The 16,871-nt window shown below is 56.8% G+C and overlaps 1 protein-coding gene and 1 long non-coding RNA gene across 6 annotated transcripts in view; one reads left to right on the top strand and one right to left on the bottom strand.

The window, feature by feature from the left end:
* The window catches only part of SNX29 (sorting nexin 29), a 475,417-nt gene that overhangs the window by 86,764 nt on the left and 371,782 nt on the right, over positions 1–16,871 (top strand). The window lies entirely within an intron of this gene.
* On the bottom strand, positions 4,525–5,632 carry LOC131819452 (uncharacterized). Its single transcript, XR_009349192.1, has 2 exons — positions 5,526–5,632; positions 4,525–5,298 (listed from the first exon to the last, which is right to left on the bottom strand). It is a non-coding gene; the product is annotated as an uncharacterized LOC131819452 (long non-coding RNA).

Raw genomic sequence — 16,871 nt, 5'->3', positions numbered from 1 at the left:
CCCAAGACCCCGAGATCATGACCTGGGCAGGAGGCAGATGTTAGCCGAATGACCCACGCAGGTGCCCAGTTGCTGGCGTTTTCATGCATCTGCTACTTTAAGAGCCGGGAAAGCGGCACTCAGCGGCTGGCTGGGGCGGCTTCCCCTGGAGGGGCTGTCCTCTCCAGGCCTTTAACATTCGTAACCTCCCCCACACCCCAGTTACATGGGTTGCTCACATCCTTTGTTTTGGGATCTTCAGCCTTCCCAGCTCCCAACCCTGTTCTTCCTGGTGTGGAGACCACGTGGGAATGGGGCACAGAGTGCTACTTGCTGCTCCTGGCGCTGGTCGCGTGGCTCGAGGCCCCCCCCACCCACCCCCCGCCCCGTGCTTACCTTGGCCAGTGTGTTAGGCAGCAAGAAGCCAACAGCCTGCCCCAGGGAGTTGCCAGGCCAGAGGGGAGGACAGACACCGGTGACATGGACAGACACGTGAACTTGGCTGGTACATCGCAAAGGCTAGGAAGGTGGGGCACGGAGCAGGGGGTCTCGGTGTGTGTCATTAAGACGGGTTGGTGCGGCAGAGCCGAGGGTGGGGGGTGAGGGGTTTTGGCGGTGGATGGAGATGGTGGAAGCGTGGCTGGGCAGAGGGGAGAGTCGAGCCGAGGATGCCGGAGAGGGCCCGCCGTCCGTTCCGATCCCAGCAGCAGTGGGAAGTGGGGTGAGGGTCTTAAGCCAGAGTCCTGGGGCCATGGCCACTTGCTCTTATGGCAGGTCCTACGGCTCGTCTGCTACCTGAAGTGTCCTCAGGAGCCTGCCTCCTGGTCCTTCCTGGAGGCCCCGGTGGCCCTTGCTTGCTCCAAGGCATTTGAAGGCCTCCCTGTGCCGCACAGGCTGGGGACTCCTGAGCTGACATGGCTGTCCCTACTCCTTCAAGCTGCCGGCAGCTCCCAGGCAGTGCCCTGGGCCCCGAGCCCTCACACCCGTCATGCAGGGACATGCTGAGTGCTGCAGGAGAGCAGGGGGAGGACGGCTTCATGTTGTGGGGGGCGGGGTGCGACTCAGTGCAGCCACCCTGGGGTCTGGCCTTGGCTCCAGGGTTTCCTGGCTGGGTTTCCCTTCCTCTCTCTCTCTCTCTCTCTCTCTCTCTCTCTTTTTTAGCCTCCAGACTCTCTGGGACCCTGTTCCTCATATGTAAAATGTCATATGTAAAGGCACTTACTTCTGGAGACCTTTGGGGGGGATCAGTTTGGAGCCCATTCGGCAGCCCCAAGGGTTTAAGCTGTAAACCGCAGTTAGAGCCGAGACCCCTAGGATTGTGGACCTGGTCCCTGATGTTTCCATCCTGGTCCTTGGCCCGTCCATCTTCAGGTAGCAGGTCAGCTCATGAGTTCATACCGGTCTCTGGGGCAATTCCAGTTTCCTTCAAGGAGTGCCTGGAGGAGATTAATAGTATGCTCATCTCCATCGTGTCGCCTGTTGTGACCCAGACTGTACTCCTGTTATCGCTCAGTTGTCACAGCATCCCTGCAAAGTGGGTGTGTTGGCCTCGTCTTCTAGTTGAAGGAAACAGGCCGAGGGAGTCTGTGGAAGGTCTGAGTGCCAAGATGTGGGGGAGCTGGGGTTTCCTCCCTCTCCTCCTCCTCGCTGCTTCTGGAAGCCCCCTGCTTCTGGGGTGATTGGCCCTCAGAGGGAAGTATTCAGGTCTGCAGAGATGTCCATCTTTTTTTTTTTTTTTAAAGGTTTTATTTATTTATTTGGCAGAGAGACACACACACAGAGAGAGGGAGCAGAGCTGAGGGAGTGAGAGAGGGAAAAACAGGCTCCCCACAGAGCAGGGAGCCCGATGTGGGGGATCCCAGGACCCCTGAGCTGAAGGCAGACGCTTAACGACTGAGCCACCCAGGTGCCCCGAGATGTCCCTTCTTAAAGATGCTTCCCTCCTCTGACCACACATCCTAAAGAGCTTGCCAGCACCACCCACTCTGTTCCTCCACGTCTGCTGATTGCAGGTTTTCAAAATGGTCCTGACCTGAACATACGGTCCGTTTTCTGTGTCCCCACAGGACTTGAGTTCCTCAAAGATGGCTGCTTAGCCTGCTCTTTCACTGCCTGCACCCGGTGCCTAAAATCCTGCCTGCCATGGCGCTGTGGCTCAAGAAATTTTAGTTGAGGGGGTGCAGGAACGATCCAGTGTTGATTCGAGTTCTAACAAGCCTGAAAACTTTTATTTATTAATTTTTAAAGTTTTTATTTTTTTACTTGTGTGAGAGAAAAAGAGCATGTGCAAGCACAAGCAGGGGGACCGGGAGAGGGGGAAGCAGGCTTCCTGCTGAGCGGAGAGCCTGATGCAGGGCTCTATCCCAAGACCCTGGGATCATGACCTGAGCCAAAGGCAGAGGCTTAACGACTTAGCCACCCGGGCACCCTCCTGAAAGCCTGGAAACTGTTAAAACATTTTTTTAAACTTAAAACACATTTTTAAAAATTTTCTATAACTTTAAAAAGTGTTCTGCAGGAATGACCCACAAGCAAGTCCCATGATCACTGCTACATCTCTGGCTTGGTCTATGGCACAAGCCCAGGACTTTGAGTTACACGTGGGGGCAGGGGAGCGAGTGGATCTTCTACCTGCCCCACACCAGGGAGCAGGCAGCTGGTGCTAGCAGAAGGAGCACTAGCTTGGGGATTGAAAACTTGGTGCTGACACTGGCTCTGATAGCAGTGGGTCCCTTGGTCACTCTCTGCCTCAGTTTCCCCAACTTTAAAGTGGAGGAGGCTGCCCTCCAGGATTCCCGGCACTTCTGACCGTCTGCCCGGGAAAGGGGTCATTGACCCTACATTCCCCTTTGCGACCACGAAAGAGCCAAGTCGTCAAAGTCGGGATGTTTCTTGTATCCTGCCTGGTCAGGCTTGTTGCTGTGTCACTGCAGGCCTCTCCTTCTCTCCGAGCCGAAGGCCTCCTTTGCAGACGTGTTGACTGTTGAGCTGACTTTGAATGACCTTTGGCTCGGGAAGCTCGTAAGCATAAACCTACTGATGCTGACATTTGGCCCGTAGTTTTCCGACTCCGGGCCAGGTGTCGGCCGATGCAGGAGGCATGGCCGTTTGGAGAGAGGCCGGGTGGGGTTTGTGTGAGTGCCCGGACGCCTGCGGACTGCTTGGAAGAGATGCTGTCTTACAGAGTTGGGAAGGGGCAGTTAACCTCTGTGAATGGCAAAGGCCACCTTTGGGTTTTGATTCTGGGTGGCCGGCAGCCCTTATCTGCACGGTGGCTGCCAAGTTTCTCTCACCAGTGCTGTTCGCTGAGACGTATAAATTCTTTACGCATCCTTTATTTTCGTAGTATTCTGGCGTGGGTGGTCGCAGCTGAGTTGAGTTGTGAAGGCCGCCTTTTGGGGTGGAAAGAACACTGAGCTCAGGCCGACCGTCGTGTCGCTCTGCACGAGCTCTGCTCTGACCTCTGTTTCCCAGTTCCCGAAAGGACATGAAGTGTTAACCTGCTTACAGGATTCTTCACGAGGTCTGTGCAGTGTCTGGCTTGGAGTCCAAAGTATCTTGCTGTCGCATGTTTCCCTGGAAGCCGGCGGAGAGCTTCAGAGCCCGCAGAAGCCCTGTGATCGTGTGCAAGGTTGTTTTCGTGTGTTCGTGCTCACATGTGGATCTTTCCTGGGGAGAATTCCTTTCATCATTCTTCCTCAGAGGTTTCAGGACCTTGGGAAACAGGACCATGTGGATGCTCAGTTTGCGGAAACGGCGCATCGTGAGTCTGGGGGTGGTTATCCTTGCTGTGGGTCTTCCACGCCAACGTTCCTACCGGGTCGATCGCTGTCTTCTTACTCGCCTCCCTCCACAGCTGAGCAGTGGGAGCTCGGGCACGTTATGTGGCCTGCCTGTGCCTCTGAATTCTCATCTGTAAAATGGGGTGAATGATAGTCCACATCTAATAGGATTGTGAGGATGCAGTGAACTAACCCAGGACAAGTCCTGAAGATACTCCATGTGAATCATACCTTGGTAAGAAAAATGGGAAAAGCATGTCGTGGAGAGCACCTGGCATGTCGTACGTGTGATTGTTGGGAACCTCGCTTGTAGGTTACATTGCTGGCTGACCATCGAAGGCAGTACCTGGGCCTTGAGCTGCCAGCAGATGGACCCGATTTCCTGTTTCACTGGCACCCCCCCTGCTGCACAGGCCGAGACAGTTCCCTCTGCCCGGCTCTTACTCCTTAACGTTTCCTCCTAGTTGAGAGGAGGTCAGTGTGTACCCTCTTTCTGTGAGGCTGTAAGAATGGAAACCGAGGGTCAGATAGGACAGTGGTTCTCAGTGACGGGCACTTTCAGCCCCTGGAGGACATTGGGCAGCACCTGGAGACATTTTTGGGTGTCATGGGGGTGGGGATGCTGCTGGCTTCACCTGGGTAGTGGCTGGGGTGCTGCTAACGTCCCACCACACACAGGACGACACCACAGCAGGGGATGGGCCAGCCCCACAGGTCCGTAGTGCCGGGGCCGAGAGACTTCATGATAGGAAAGAAGGAGGCAGCGGGGCTGTTTTCCAGGAACCATATTTTATTTTAGACCTTTTCCTTTTTTTTTGACCACTTGCCTCCTGCTTGGCTCAGGGAATGGAACTTAAGAGAAGGAGGAAGCCCAATGAAACCTACGAAATGACAGACCCCAGAGAGCGTTTGCTCTTGGGTGTGCCTTTGGGAGTCGCTTCGTTCCGTCATCACAGCGGGATGATTTAGCGGGGCTGGTGCATCAGAAGAGCACCTGCACAACGCGCCAGAGTACATGACAGCCGGGTCATCGTCCCCATAGCTGCAGAGACCGTCAAAGGCAGCACGTGCGGCTCCTTGGGGCCCAGTTTCCTGAGCATTCCTTCCGTTGGTACTTACTGGCATTTACGTCAGCCGCACGTTCCTTCACTCCTGCTGTACGAAAATGAGTTTCTACTCCTGAACTGAGCTCTTTGTTGGACCGTATGATCATTTGGGAGGTGGAAGGTGGAAGCAAGCGGCTCAGCCTTCCTTCGGGCGCAGTGCAGGAAGGGCAGCCCCGCGGCCACCAGGGGGCGCTCCGGCTCTTTCTCTGCCTCGCCGGGCCGCGCTCTCCTGCTGCCGTGGGTTGTTGCTGTCTGGGTTTTTGATGCCCAGCGCTTGGGCCCTGTTTTAACGGCGAGGTGGGGGTGGTGCTGGCCGCGGGAGCAAGGGCCCTCTCTAGCTGGAGAGCACTGGGCATGCACGGAACGGTGTATCGGCCGTGAGTGCAGCGGCGGTTGCCAGTGGCTTTCTGCGGCGGTGTAGGTGTCTGGCCCTGTTTTGCAAAAGGAAAATAGGCTAATTAGAAAATATTTCTCCTTTGTCATTGCTTCTCATGAAACAGAGTGAATTATCCATGGAGCTGTATTCATCATCGCAGTCCTAATCATTGCCTAATCTTTTCCCTTTTGGGGGGCTGGGGGTGGGTTGGGGAGGGGTAGGTGGTAGAGAGGGGTAAGCCCAGATGCTCAGTGTGATGATTTCGTTTTGATTTCTCCTCACTTCTGATACTGAGCCGGGGCAGAGGGCAGGAAAAGCATTCGTGGTTGTCAGTGGTTCCTTTTTTGTCCTGGCTGTTACTGGACGGGATTCTCAATGCGAGCGAGGAGGTCCGGCTCATTGCCTGGCAACGCGATTCCAAACATTCTGCAGCTTGAAGAGTGCCGTCGTAATGATTCCGATCCTGAGGAGGTGGCAAGGCCCTACGGCCAGCCTGTGGCTTGGCCCAGGGCTGGACGATTCAGATGGAGGCAGGGAGGGGGGTGGCCAGCAGGCCGCTGCTTTGCCTGTACAACGAGCCCCTTGCCCCCTTAAACACAAGGAGTGAATCCAGCTGGTAACGGCTGTCACAAGTCCTTGAGCTGGGCGAGTTTCTTTTAAGGGGAAACGCCTCACAGAAAGTCGCCTGCTGGACCAGCAGTCATGGTCTTGGTAGCTAGAATGTTCCAGATGGCATTTAGGCATGCCTCACTTCTCTGTTGATTTGTTTATTCCACCCACAAACATTTTCCGAGTGCCTCTCACATGCTGGGCACTGTTCTAAGTGCCGGGGAGTCAAAGGTGTGGGAGATCCAGCTCTGCCATGCAGAAGCTCGGTGCCTCAGTTTCCCCATCATGAAAGTACAGGTTACAAGAGTTCCAGCACCCTGGGTTGCTGTGAGGCATTAACGTTACATGCTTATGGCAGTGCATTTGGCATTCAGCATGTGTGAGTTCTTGTTCTGTGGACCCTGCCCACAGGAACTTGAGAATCTCTTGGAAGTAACCGTGGTGAGAAAACCCACAAGTAAATGAGGAATGGCTGCACGGGGGACAGGAAGGCGGCTGGGTCATGTGGGGGGATGTATTCTTTGTAGCCTCTGGGCACTGAGTGACCGCCCCAGTGCTCGTCCCTCGCCACTACCTGGAATGAGTCCCCCTGGAGCGGGAAATCCCAATCGGAGTTTCGGATCAGGTAGTCCAGCTTCCCCTCCTTACCTGGAACTGGAGAGTCCTCCAGCCCAGTGCGGGGTGGTGTCCGTAGTGGACAAACATGACTGTTTCCCACCGGTGCCTAGGGATGGGGGCTGCCGTCCAAGCGGACAGAGGAGGGAAGGGCTGAGGGGCGGGTGTGCGGCTTTAAGGCAGCCTTGGTGAGGAGGGGAGGGCTCTCCAGGGAAAGGGCAGCCATGTGCAAAGGCTGTTGAATGGGGCGTCCACGAGCCCCGCCTCCGAGCCCTGCTCAGAGCTGCAGGACACCCTGTGGGTCTAGAGGGGCTCGTCCCGCTGTCAGGAGGCCCTTGAGGAAGTGATGGCGATGCTACCTAGTCCTCCGTCCTCTGGCCACACGTACTCAGTCTTTGCAGGATCTTGAGTGTGGGGCTGCTGTTAGCCCATATTATAGAAGGGAAGTGACTGGCCCAGCATGGGGAGGTGAGGGAATGACTCACCGCCTGGGCTTGGCCCACGTAGGCTGTGCTTCAGCTGGCCTGTGTCCCAGGGCATGTCCAGGAGTCTGTCTGTCGGGGCGATCTCCTGCTTTTGGCCGGCGTCCCTCCGCTGGGAAGCTTCCCCTTGCCCATCATAACCACAGGGTACTGTGAACTACCGGGACTTTCCAGGTCTCAGCATCATGCTCCTGGGTCTTTTGAGCCAAATGTGATTTTCGCCCTCTTTTGGAATTTCATCCTCCTAGTCTGAGGTCTCTTGTGTTCCTGCCGGCCCCCTTCACAACGCAGTCTCCTAGCTGGTTTACAGACTGCCGGCGCGGGTGCTTGTTGACCCTCAGCCAGGAATGATCCTTGGTCTGGAACCTCCTAGTGGGCTCTCGGCTGGGCCTGGCAGCGGCTTCTGTCACAGTCTGTTGTCCTTCCGAGCTGGCCTGGGCTCCTTTCTCAGGGGATGTAGCCCCAGTTAGTCTTGTTGGAGGTAGCAGCTCTGTCCGACCTGTGCCAGGGGAAAGCCGGGCCAGCCCTGTTAGTAGAGATGTGCCCTGATACCGGGTTTGAGGTCGGGGTGGAGGTGGCAGGTCACTGGAGCACTGGGGCCCAGAGGACACGCCAGGCCCTGGGGGCTCATGTCCTAAAAGGGGGCGAGCGCCCACCCGTGAGAGGGCCCGAGCAGTATAGGGATGGGGTACTTCTGCTCTGGCTCTGGCTTATTTCTTCCTTTTCTTCCACCTCATCTCTCTCCTGTCCTGGATCTTAAATGTTACCCTTATTTATTAATTTTTTTTAAAAGCTTTTATTTATTTATTTGACAGAGAGAGACACAGCGAGAGTAGGAACAGAAGCCCGGGGAGTGGGAGAGGGAGAAGCAGGCTTCCGGCCAAGCAGAGAGCCCGATACGGGGCTTCATCCCAGGACTCCAGGATCATGATCCGAGCTGAAGGCAGATGCATAACAACTGAGCCACCCAGGCGCCCCTTAAATGTTACCTTTAAAGAGAACTGTTAAAATTGGTGCTGTGTATGTGAATATGTCTGCGTGGAAAAGCCCAGAAGATGGTAATGGGACACAGTAAAGAGCTTGCCGTCCCTCTGCTCCTACCCCAGCCTCCTCAGCTGCCCCCAGACCCCGGCCCCTAATCTTAGTGGGGTTCAGCCTCTGGAGGGAGACACTGCTGGACTTGCTCCTGGCTGGTTCTGATGGGGGACGGACAGGGCTGGCGGAGCATCTGCCCCTCCCTCCGACATGGTATCCTATCCGGTGGCTCAGCAGCGCTGGGCGCCTCAGGCCCCTGCGCCCAGTCAGCTTTCAGGGGCTCGGGATGCAGTCCTTGCTCGTCCTTCCCTTAGGAGCAGCCCCTCCCCCGGCATCCCCCTTGTGGCCTGGGGAGCGCCCGTACTTCTTTAGGACTCCACTTAGGAGTCAGCAGACAGACAGCTGCGGATCAGAATGGTGGTCTCGTGGGCAGTAGAGCTGCCTGGAAATTCGTTTTAAAGCTGTGAGCCGGAGGACTCTCAAGGATGTCAACCCTGAGTTCACGGGTCAGGCGGAGGCCCCACAGTGCGGGGTCCTGAGCGTAGCCCGTGGGTGGGTGAGCAGCCGGTGGGCAGCGGGAACCTGCCGGGGGCTGGGCCGGGCACGCCCATTGCTTCTGGTGCGGCTCCTGAGCGGGACGTCACCCGTCCCTTGAGGGAGCCGTGCAAGAGGGGCAGAGAAGCTGGGGGCACCTCCTCCCCACGGAGATGGACGCTGAGAGACTCGGCGTCTCTCCAGCACAGAGCCCCTGCCTTGAGAAGAGATACAGGGTTCGGGCTGTGTTTAGGTTGGCGGGTGACTGCCCGAGGATCTGTTTCCTCTTCTGCAAAATGGGATCAGGAATCTCTGCCTCACAGGACTGTGGGCAGCCTTCGTGAGATGGAGCCTGGAGAATGGAGCCCGAGTGTGCTGGGTGACCGGCCGGGTGTCAGACCCACGACCCCTCTCACTGGTGGTCGGGCTGCGTTCCAGTGTGCCACCGGTTCCCTGGTCCTTCTCTCGATAGGCACATCTCTGGTTCTCCCTGAAGCTGGGAAATGGGAAGCAGCCGTAGAAATGGGGTCCATGTGTAGCAGGGAGGTTTGGTTCTGCTCCTGGGGCATCGGGTGACAGGCTGTAGCTCAGTATTTAGTGACCCTGACTTGGTACTTCCCGTGTGCTGGTGCTGGGGGCTTGTGGGGGGTAGAGCTGAGTGTGTGTGTATGTGTGGGGAGAACGCTGTGGCCCAGGTGGGTTTTGACCTCTCCCGCTGAGTTTTCTGATTTATTTAGCCATGAATTCAGAGCTTGGGGGAAATGAGGAGGCCTCAGGGAACAGAAACGGATGTAGCCCATCTTGGGGTGGGTTGTCCCCTGCCGCTGGGTTCCTTCCACAGGGCTCTGCCGGTCTTGGCTCCCAGTGCGGGTGGAGCCCTCCTGGCCCCCGCCAGCCCCTGCCCTCTTGTTCTCAGGCCTGCACTGGGGTCTGGGGGAGTCGCCCCAGCTTCCATGCCCTTCGGGTTCAGGGCATGCTTACGGGTTGGGTTCTTCTGAGAAAGCAAGCGGGACGCCCAGATGTGCCCGAGCCTCCAGGACGTGGCGCAGACGTCGTGCAGCCCGCCTCCCTGTGCCCTCAGAGCCTTGCTCCTGGCGGGTTCTGATGGGGGCTTGGAGTAGAGGAGCCCGGACACCTACCGTTACGGACTGCCGAGGCCACGGGTACTCACACGATCAAGGTTGTACTCCAAGTGCTCTGTGTGGTGGGCTCTGCTCTCGGCGTGTTCCGTTTCTACCCCTCATCCCCGGCCGCTCTTCCCAGCAGCTCCGCGAGGCCGCTGTGTCGTTACCCCCATCTTACCGACGAGCAGGAGCTGGGTGTAGGTGGGGAAGGGGCCGCCCGTCCTCGCACAGGTGGTGAGAGTGCCTGTGTCCTGCTGCCCCTGGGTGCTCGTCGCTTATTCAGGCTTTCATTCAACACGGTAAGGGGCCTACTGCGTGCCAGGCGCTGCTCTGGGCTTGGGGGCAGGTACCCTCGGGTGGTTCTCTGCTGTGGGGCTCTGCTGGGCCTTGGAGGACTTCAGTAGCAGCCCCGGCCTCCCCCACTCGAGGCCAGCAGCACCTCCCCCCGATTCTGACGGTCAGAAGTGTCTCCAGACAGTGTGGATGTTCTGCAGGTGGGCACTCCCCCTGCCAAGGTGAAAACCACTGCCCTAGGGGGATAGCAGGCAACACGGAGCTTGCGTTTTAATGGAGAATTTCCGAGACCACAAAATAAATAAATCTATCAGGGGAGGCTCTGTCCTTAGAAGGAAGATGGAGCCGTACAGGACCGCAGACGGCCCGTGGCCGGAGGGGCTCTGTGGCCTGCTGCTATCTGCGAGGGCCCTTCTGACGAGGGGCGGTGAGGAAGGGAGGCAGGAGCGTGTTGGAGGAAGAGATCCAGCAGCGGGGCCAGCGGGGCAGAGGCCTTGGGGGTGCGAGGGTGCTGAGTGTGGCTTAGGCAGAATGAGCCAGGGGCAGCGTGACCGTGGGACAGAGAGGGCGGGGGTGGCTTTTGTGGTCACCCTGCGTGGAAGGGGACTCCGGAGCAGAGGAGGGCCGTGCTGGCCACTGGGTGGAGAGCGGATGGCCGGCAGACCGGGCGGCAAAGGAGAACAGCCGGTCGGTCGGGGCCCAGGCAGCAGAGCCTGTGGGCTCTTGAAATTCAGCCCATCGATGGCATTAGCGCCCTAGGTTGAAAGCCCGGGCCCGCTGCTGCCCGGCTCTCCCCACCTCTAGTCCCGTCCCTCCAAAACGAGTGTGTCTCTCTTCGTCTTTGAGCTGTTCCTCGCTGCTCAGGCCTCCTCTTTGACTGTGTTTCTTGACTCAGCATTTTTAGGCGAGCTCACTTAGCTTCCCGCTCGAAAGGGCAGGGATCGTGTTTCCCGACTGCCGCTGGGCTGAAGGAAGCGGCCTGTTCTGTTCCTCCTCCTGCAGGCCCCTGTTGCTTTCTCTCCTCGACATCCGGTTGCTCTCAGGGACGTTCCTGCTTCACGTTGCCTTTGGAGCCTTTTGTTCCCCTTGCTTCCCCTCGCGTTGTGTTTCTCTCGCTAACCACCAGATTATTGACCCCCTAATTCATTTTAATCATTTTATATTGGCAACTTTGTTGAGTCACAGCTGCCCCTTGGTAATAATGAAAGAGGAAAGTGTCTTAATGTGTCCTTGATCCCATTTATCATCTCTCCATGGTGTTCTTGTGATCATGAAATTATCGCTTAGCCCCAGAGGCCTGTGTGATTGGGGCCCTTCTGAAATTCACGGATAAAAAGATGAACTAGAAAAACAAAACAAAAGAAAACAACAGTGACCTCTGCTCACTTCAGTTTCCTGGAACTGGAAACCCACATCTAAGACTATCATTCAGGATGAGGACACAGGAAATTGGAGTGCGTTGTCTCCATCTGTGCCTATGACTTGGTCCCAGCCCTTCTGACAGGGGCCCGGACTGAAGAATCAAGGGGGTGGTTTGGTGCTTGTGGGCACTTAGATGTCAGGAGAATCTTCTCAAGGGAGACTAGATGCCGAGATCACCCTGGCTGGAGTTCTCTGGGGCCAGGTCTTTCTAAAATGTCCTCGCCACCCATGTTTACCTGGTCGTGTGGCTTCAGAATGGCTCCAGAATTCGCTTTGGGTTGAGGCCATCACTGTCACGTGCCGCCGTCGAAGTGTTCTTTGTCGCGCAGGGAAGAGTTGACTCACGGATCACCATGAAAACTGGGAATCTGGTACATTTTCCTGTGCCAGTCTTTGCTAAATATAGTTGCTGGTCCTGGTCTTTCCTGCTGTATACTGTATTCAGAGCATCCTCTGCCTTCCAGAGATAGGTCCCAGTGGCAGAGTACGATGAGGAAAAGAAACTGGGAAGGATGCCAGAGGCTCGCCTTCTGCCACATCTGGGTGTCGGTGGGGAATGCCGGCCCAACTCCTGCAGGTGGGATGAGCTGGCTCTGAACTTGGACCCTCTTGTGTCTGAGCCCTGCTCCTTTTTGCCGGTTCGTGGCTCATCACTGTAGGAGGGAGGTTGAGGCTGGCTTTGGGGGTTTTGGGGAAGTGAGCCTCCCTCCCCAGAGTGTTGGGAACAACACAAAGGGCAGGTTTTCCCCAGTTAGTTAAACTCAAATACGAAGTTGACTGCTCTAACAGCATGACTTGAAAAGAGCATTTTGGGGGGAAAAAAATCCATCAACATATCTTTAATGAAATGTGACCCTTTTAGTCTATGTTAGAATTTTTTCTCTTCTGAGTAGCCCTGATAACTTAGGGCAGCAGATTTCTTTTTTCCCAGGTGATAGGTGAGCCCTGAAAAACTCAAACACTGGTGACAAGCGCTGTCTGTCTGGGGCTCCCTGTCCCTTCTCCCCTCTTCCCTGAAGCCTTCAGATTCGTGGTTATGGTCCTGTCACACGGATGAGTCACCGTCCCTGAAGTGACGAGATGGCTCTGGAGAGGCGAGTTTGCAGAGTCCTCTCCGCGTGGATATTAGGTTCAGGTGATTGAGTTGAGAAGTTGGGCAGAAGCTGGGGCCAAGGGACCGCAGCCGTGTTTAACAGAGAGCTCCGCCGTGGGCGCGCGGCTCGGCCTAGCGCACGAGGAGGTGAAGAGCCACTGCTTTCCAGAGGCGGCCCTCCGCATCCCTCTTCCCGGAGACGGCTCCCTGGAGGGACGGGGCTCCGTCTCCATCTACATCACACTGGGGAGGAGGGAGACACACGGAAGCAAGATTGCCACAGCTTAATGCGCACTGCTCTCAGCAGGGCCCCAGGAGGTCCGGCTTCTGTAAATCTCTGCTCACTCCCAGCCCGTGTGGGCTGCGGGATGGCACTAAAAGGCCACCTTGCTAATGCGTTGGTTGATTCGTCAAGAAATGCGTATGGTAGCACACTAGGCAGGAGGTCACCGTGGCTGCTGTGACAAAGCCCCGCGGTAATGCTGGTTCAAAACCAGAGGGAATTTCGTGTCTTCCCACGTAGCAGCTTGGGACCTGCTTCCCCTTTTATGTGGCTGCCCCTGCCGTCTCTCACGCGCTGCCCTTGTCCGCGTGCCCGTGACATTCACCTTTCTTCCAGAGAGGAGGCATGGCTCCGCACTCCAGCGTGCCTTCCCGCTCCCCGCACTACGGCCAGCATGGGTCCTGTGGCCGTGTCTCACTGAAGGAGACGGTGGGCAGGTTTCCATTCTGAGCCGTCACGTGGCCAGCTAGGGAAGCAGAGAAGGGGATTTGGGACAGTTGGTGCCTGCTCCAGGCGGAAGGTCCCATGTGACCATGGGACATTCTTTTTGTTGGCTTTAAAAAACTTTGTCTTGAAAGAATTTAAACCTCACAAGAAATGATAAAAAATAGTAGATGATGACCATGTGCCCTTCCCCCAGTGGTGCCATCTACGGAACCCGAGTGTGTTGTCAAAACCAGAGAACTGACGTTGCTTGTGTGATCTCACCCGTTTTTGTGGGAGCTGGTGTGCGTGTGTGTAGCAGCGACACATGTTCTCACGTGTGTGGATCTGTGTGGCTTCCATGCAGGTGGTGCTGACCCTTCACAGGCTGCCCCCTGCCCCCAGGATCAAGTCCGGGATGCTGCAGGAGCCTTGGGTCCCTGCCTAGGCTTGAGCTTGGAATGCACACAGCTCACGGTTTGCGGGTTTACCCCGCTTTTCCTTCCCTTTCTGCTCCCACTTCTGCCCGTAGATTTCAAACTGGCCATCCACAGAGCGGTTCATTAGGGCGGCACAGTGCTGGAAATACCTTTTTAATGAGTGGCCGGCATTTCGTCACTGGGCGATTTTCTTGTTTAAAAAAAAAACAAAACAAAACCGCAACAACAAACCAAACAACGTAACCTCAGTCGGAGAATCAGAACATCCCGTCACCTCGAGGCATTTTTTCCAAAGCATTCAGCTGGAGCCTAATGGTGGCTGCGTGGCTGCCTGTTAGCCGTCCCGCCTAGCCCCACCTGCCGGCTCTGCTCACATGTGCTTCCTGCCTGGCCTTGAGGCAGGTGCAGGTCCGACTGCTAACAGAAGCAGTTTCCTCTCTTACAGGGGGGTCTTATCTAATTTTGGGGAGCCGGCTGCTCTAGTGGAGAAGCCCAGCACCCCAAGACGAGGGGGTTCCCGTGAGATGAGCATTCTTACAGGGCCCAAGATTTAACATCTTCAGGTTCTAATTTCTTCATTTCTAAAATGGGAGTGATCTCACCTGTTTGGTTTCTTCCAGTGAATGTCAAGTTTCAGGTGCTTTGAGAATGCTGAAACTCATTCCCATGAAGCTCGAGCTGGCACCAAGTGCGGAGCTGGGGGGAGGCTTCTTAGAGCTGCCGCTCATGTGTTTCCAGCTGCTCCTGGTCCTGGATGGCGCTCTCCCCCCCGTCGCTGCTTGGGGTGCCCCCCCAATATCAGTGGGCAGGTGGGAGATGGTGGTGTTAGGGGTCACCGGTGCTCAGTCAGTCCCGGCCCTCTTGGGGTCCCCCAGCCCCCACCCCTGGCCCATGTCTCTTGCTACCCATCTTGGTATCTGAGCATTAGTCTCAGAGAAGACTAGTTTTTCATCTCCTAAGGTAGAACTTGGCACAGATTTCTCCAAATGAGTGGGCTCTGCCCAGATGCCCCAGGCCGTAGGCCGTGAGTAACAGAGAGGCAGCGTTCAGGGCTGGTGCCTGCCTGTTCAGGGCTAGTGCCTGCCTGCCGGGCTGGCGGCCAGGACAGGAGGGTGTTTCCCTGAGGGACACCGTGGGAGGGGTTGGGCGGCTTCACACACTGGTTTCCAGAAGGCTTAGGAGCTGGGCTTCCGGCACGCCTTTGGCCCAAGCTTTTGGAAACCTGCAGTCAGAGCTGACCACCATTGCTTCTGAGGAGAAGCTAGTGTGGGTGGCTGCGGCTCTGCTCTCAGGCCCGGCAGCCACGCTCTGAGGTCTGCGGCTCCAGCCCCTTTACGACAGGCTGGCGGCCGAGGAAGCAGATGGTTCACACAAGGTGGCGTTTCCTCTAGAGCCCTCATTCTCTTCACGAGATGGTGGCTTCTCTGGGCAGAGGGGACGCGGGCACATCCAGACCTTCCTCTGCTTCTGAACCCTGCAGGGCCTTTTTCTGCACTTGGGGCAAAATCCGCATTCCCGTCAGGGCCTATAAAACCCTGCTCTTTTTTTCCCAAGTTCTGTGCCTGTCGCTCACTCTGCGGCCAGTCCCTCTGCCCTGCACGCTTGCCTCGGCCCTTCCTTCGGCCCGGATGCGCCCCCACCATCACCTTTCGGTTACCACCTTGCTTTCCCTCAGACTTGCCTGCCCACTCCCTCCTCCCAGGCTAGTTCTCCCCTCTGTTCTTTCCCTCCCCAGCCTGTTCGCCTGTTTGTGGCGATTTCCTTCTGGGCAGGTCTGAAGCTCTGTGAGGGGGACCCTGCCCCCCTCCGGTTGGTGTCGTAGGGGACGCATCGCGGGGGCTCGGGAATGACTGCTGAATGAATGAATGATGGGTCTTGGGAGGGGCGGGCGCCCGACCGGGTGTGGGGTGTTGTGAGCCGCCCAGTGAGGGAGCTTGGGGCCGGCTGGTCCCCGAGGAGCTGCCCTTCCTGGAGCAGGTGGCCGTGAGCGGCTGCTGGCTTGTTCTTGTTGGAGGTGCAGGGGCGGGTGTAGGGGAGGTTGAGGCAGTCAATACAAGGGTCTCTTCTACCTGCCCCCCCCCCCCCCCCCCCGCCCCGTGGTTTTAGGAACTGTTGGCAGGTATTTGGAAAGAGCCTGGATTTGGGCTCAGGGTGCTGCTCAGTTCTGTGTGGTGCTCATGGTGTGATGGCGGGCTGGCCCTAGGGCCCAGGTGTGTGCATGGGGGGGCAGTGTCTCTCCCCCTCCCGCAGGGCCCGGGTGAGTGCCTGGGGGGCAGCCCCGCCCCGGGTGCTGTTTGCTGGGGGGAGTGAGCCCGCTTGGTGCCCTCGGGTCATTCATAACACCTGGTCCCTGCCTCGTGCTCTCCAGTCATTCACGTAACACCCAGTCCCTTGCTCACCCTTTTTTTTTTTTTTTTTTTTAAAGATTTTTCATTTATTTATTTGACAGAAAGCACAAGTAGGCAGAGAGGCAGGGAGAGGGAGAAGCAGGCTCCTCATCAAGCAGGGAGGCCCACGCAGGGCTCGATCCCAGCCTGGGATCACAGCCCCAGCTGAAGGCAGACGCCCAACACCCTAAGTCACCCTGGGCAGCCCACCGCCTGCATTCTTAAGCCAGGAGAACGCTGGGCTTCTGGTCTGCGGTCTGAGTGTTCCATTGAGATCCGGGGTGTGCCCTTCTCTCTCCGCGTTTATTGGGTGGCGGCGTGGCATCCGGATTGCAGGAATCCCCGTGAGTAACTAACACGTGGGCTCAGCATTTGGAACTCCCAATACAAAGAACGGCCAGACTGTAGGTTTGCATGGAAGGGAGCTGCGGTTGGGGGGAGGGTGGGGGTCATTCAGCCCCTGGAGGAAGTAGATGATGGAGCCGGTGGTCCTCATGTTCTGTCCCCGAAGGCCTCTGGGGAGGGGGCCCCAGACCCAGCTGCACTTTTGAGAGTAGGTGGGCCTTCCTTCTTCGGCTTCTTAGGTCTTGGGTGGTGGGGTTTTGGAATATAGGTGAGGTTCAGTGCCTGAGGTCTGGAGCCAACAACCAAGAAAGAATTCTTGAGATGTCTTTGGAGCAAAAGTGTAGTTTATTAAAGCGTGGGTACAGGATCTGTGGGCAGAAAAAGCTACTGCACCGGTGTCTTGAGGAGTGGCAGATTATGTACTCAGGAGCTGGGGGAAGTTAGGAGAAGGGAGGTTTTTGTTTTTGTTTTTTAAGATTTTATTTATTTGAAAGAGCGAGACAGGGAACCCAAGCGGAGGTGGGGGGGGGGAGTGGGTTTCT

This window comes from Mustela lutreola, chromosome 17 (assembly GCF_030435805.1).
Source record: "Mustela lutreola isolate mMusLut2 chromosome 17, mMusLut2.pri, whole genome shotgun sequence".
In the NCBI taxonomy this organism is placed as follows: Eukaryota; Metazoa; Chordata; class Mammalia; order Carnivora; family Mustelidae; genus Mustela; species Mustela lutreola.
This window is presented reverse-complemented; position numbering and strand designations above follow the sequence as displayed.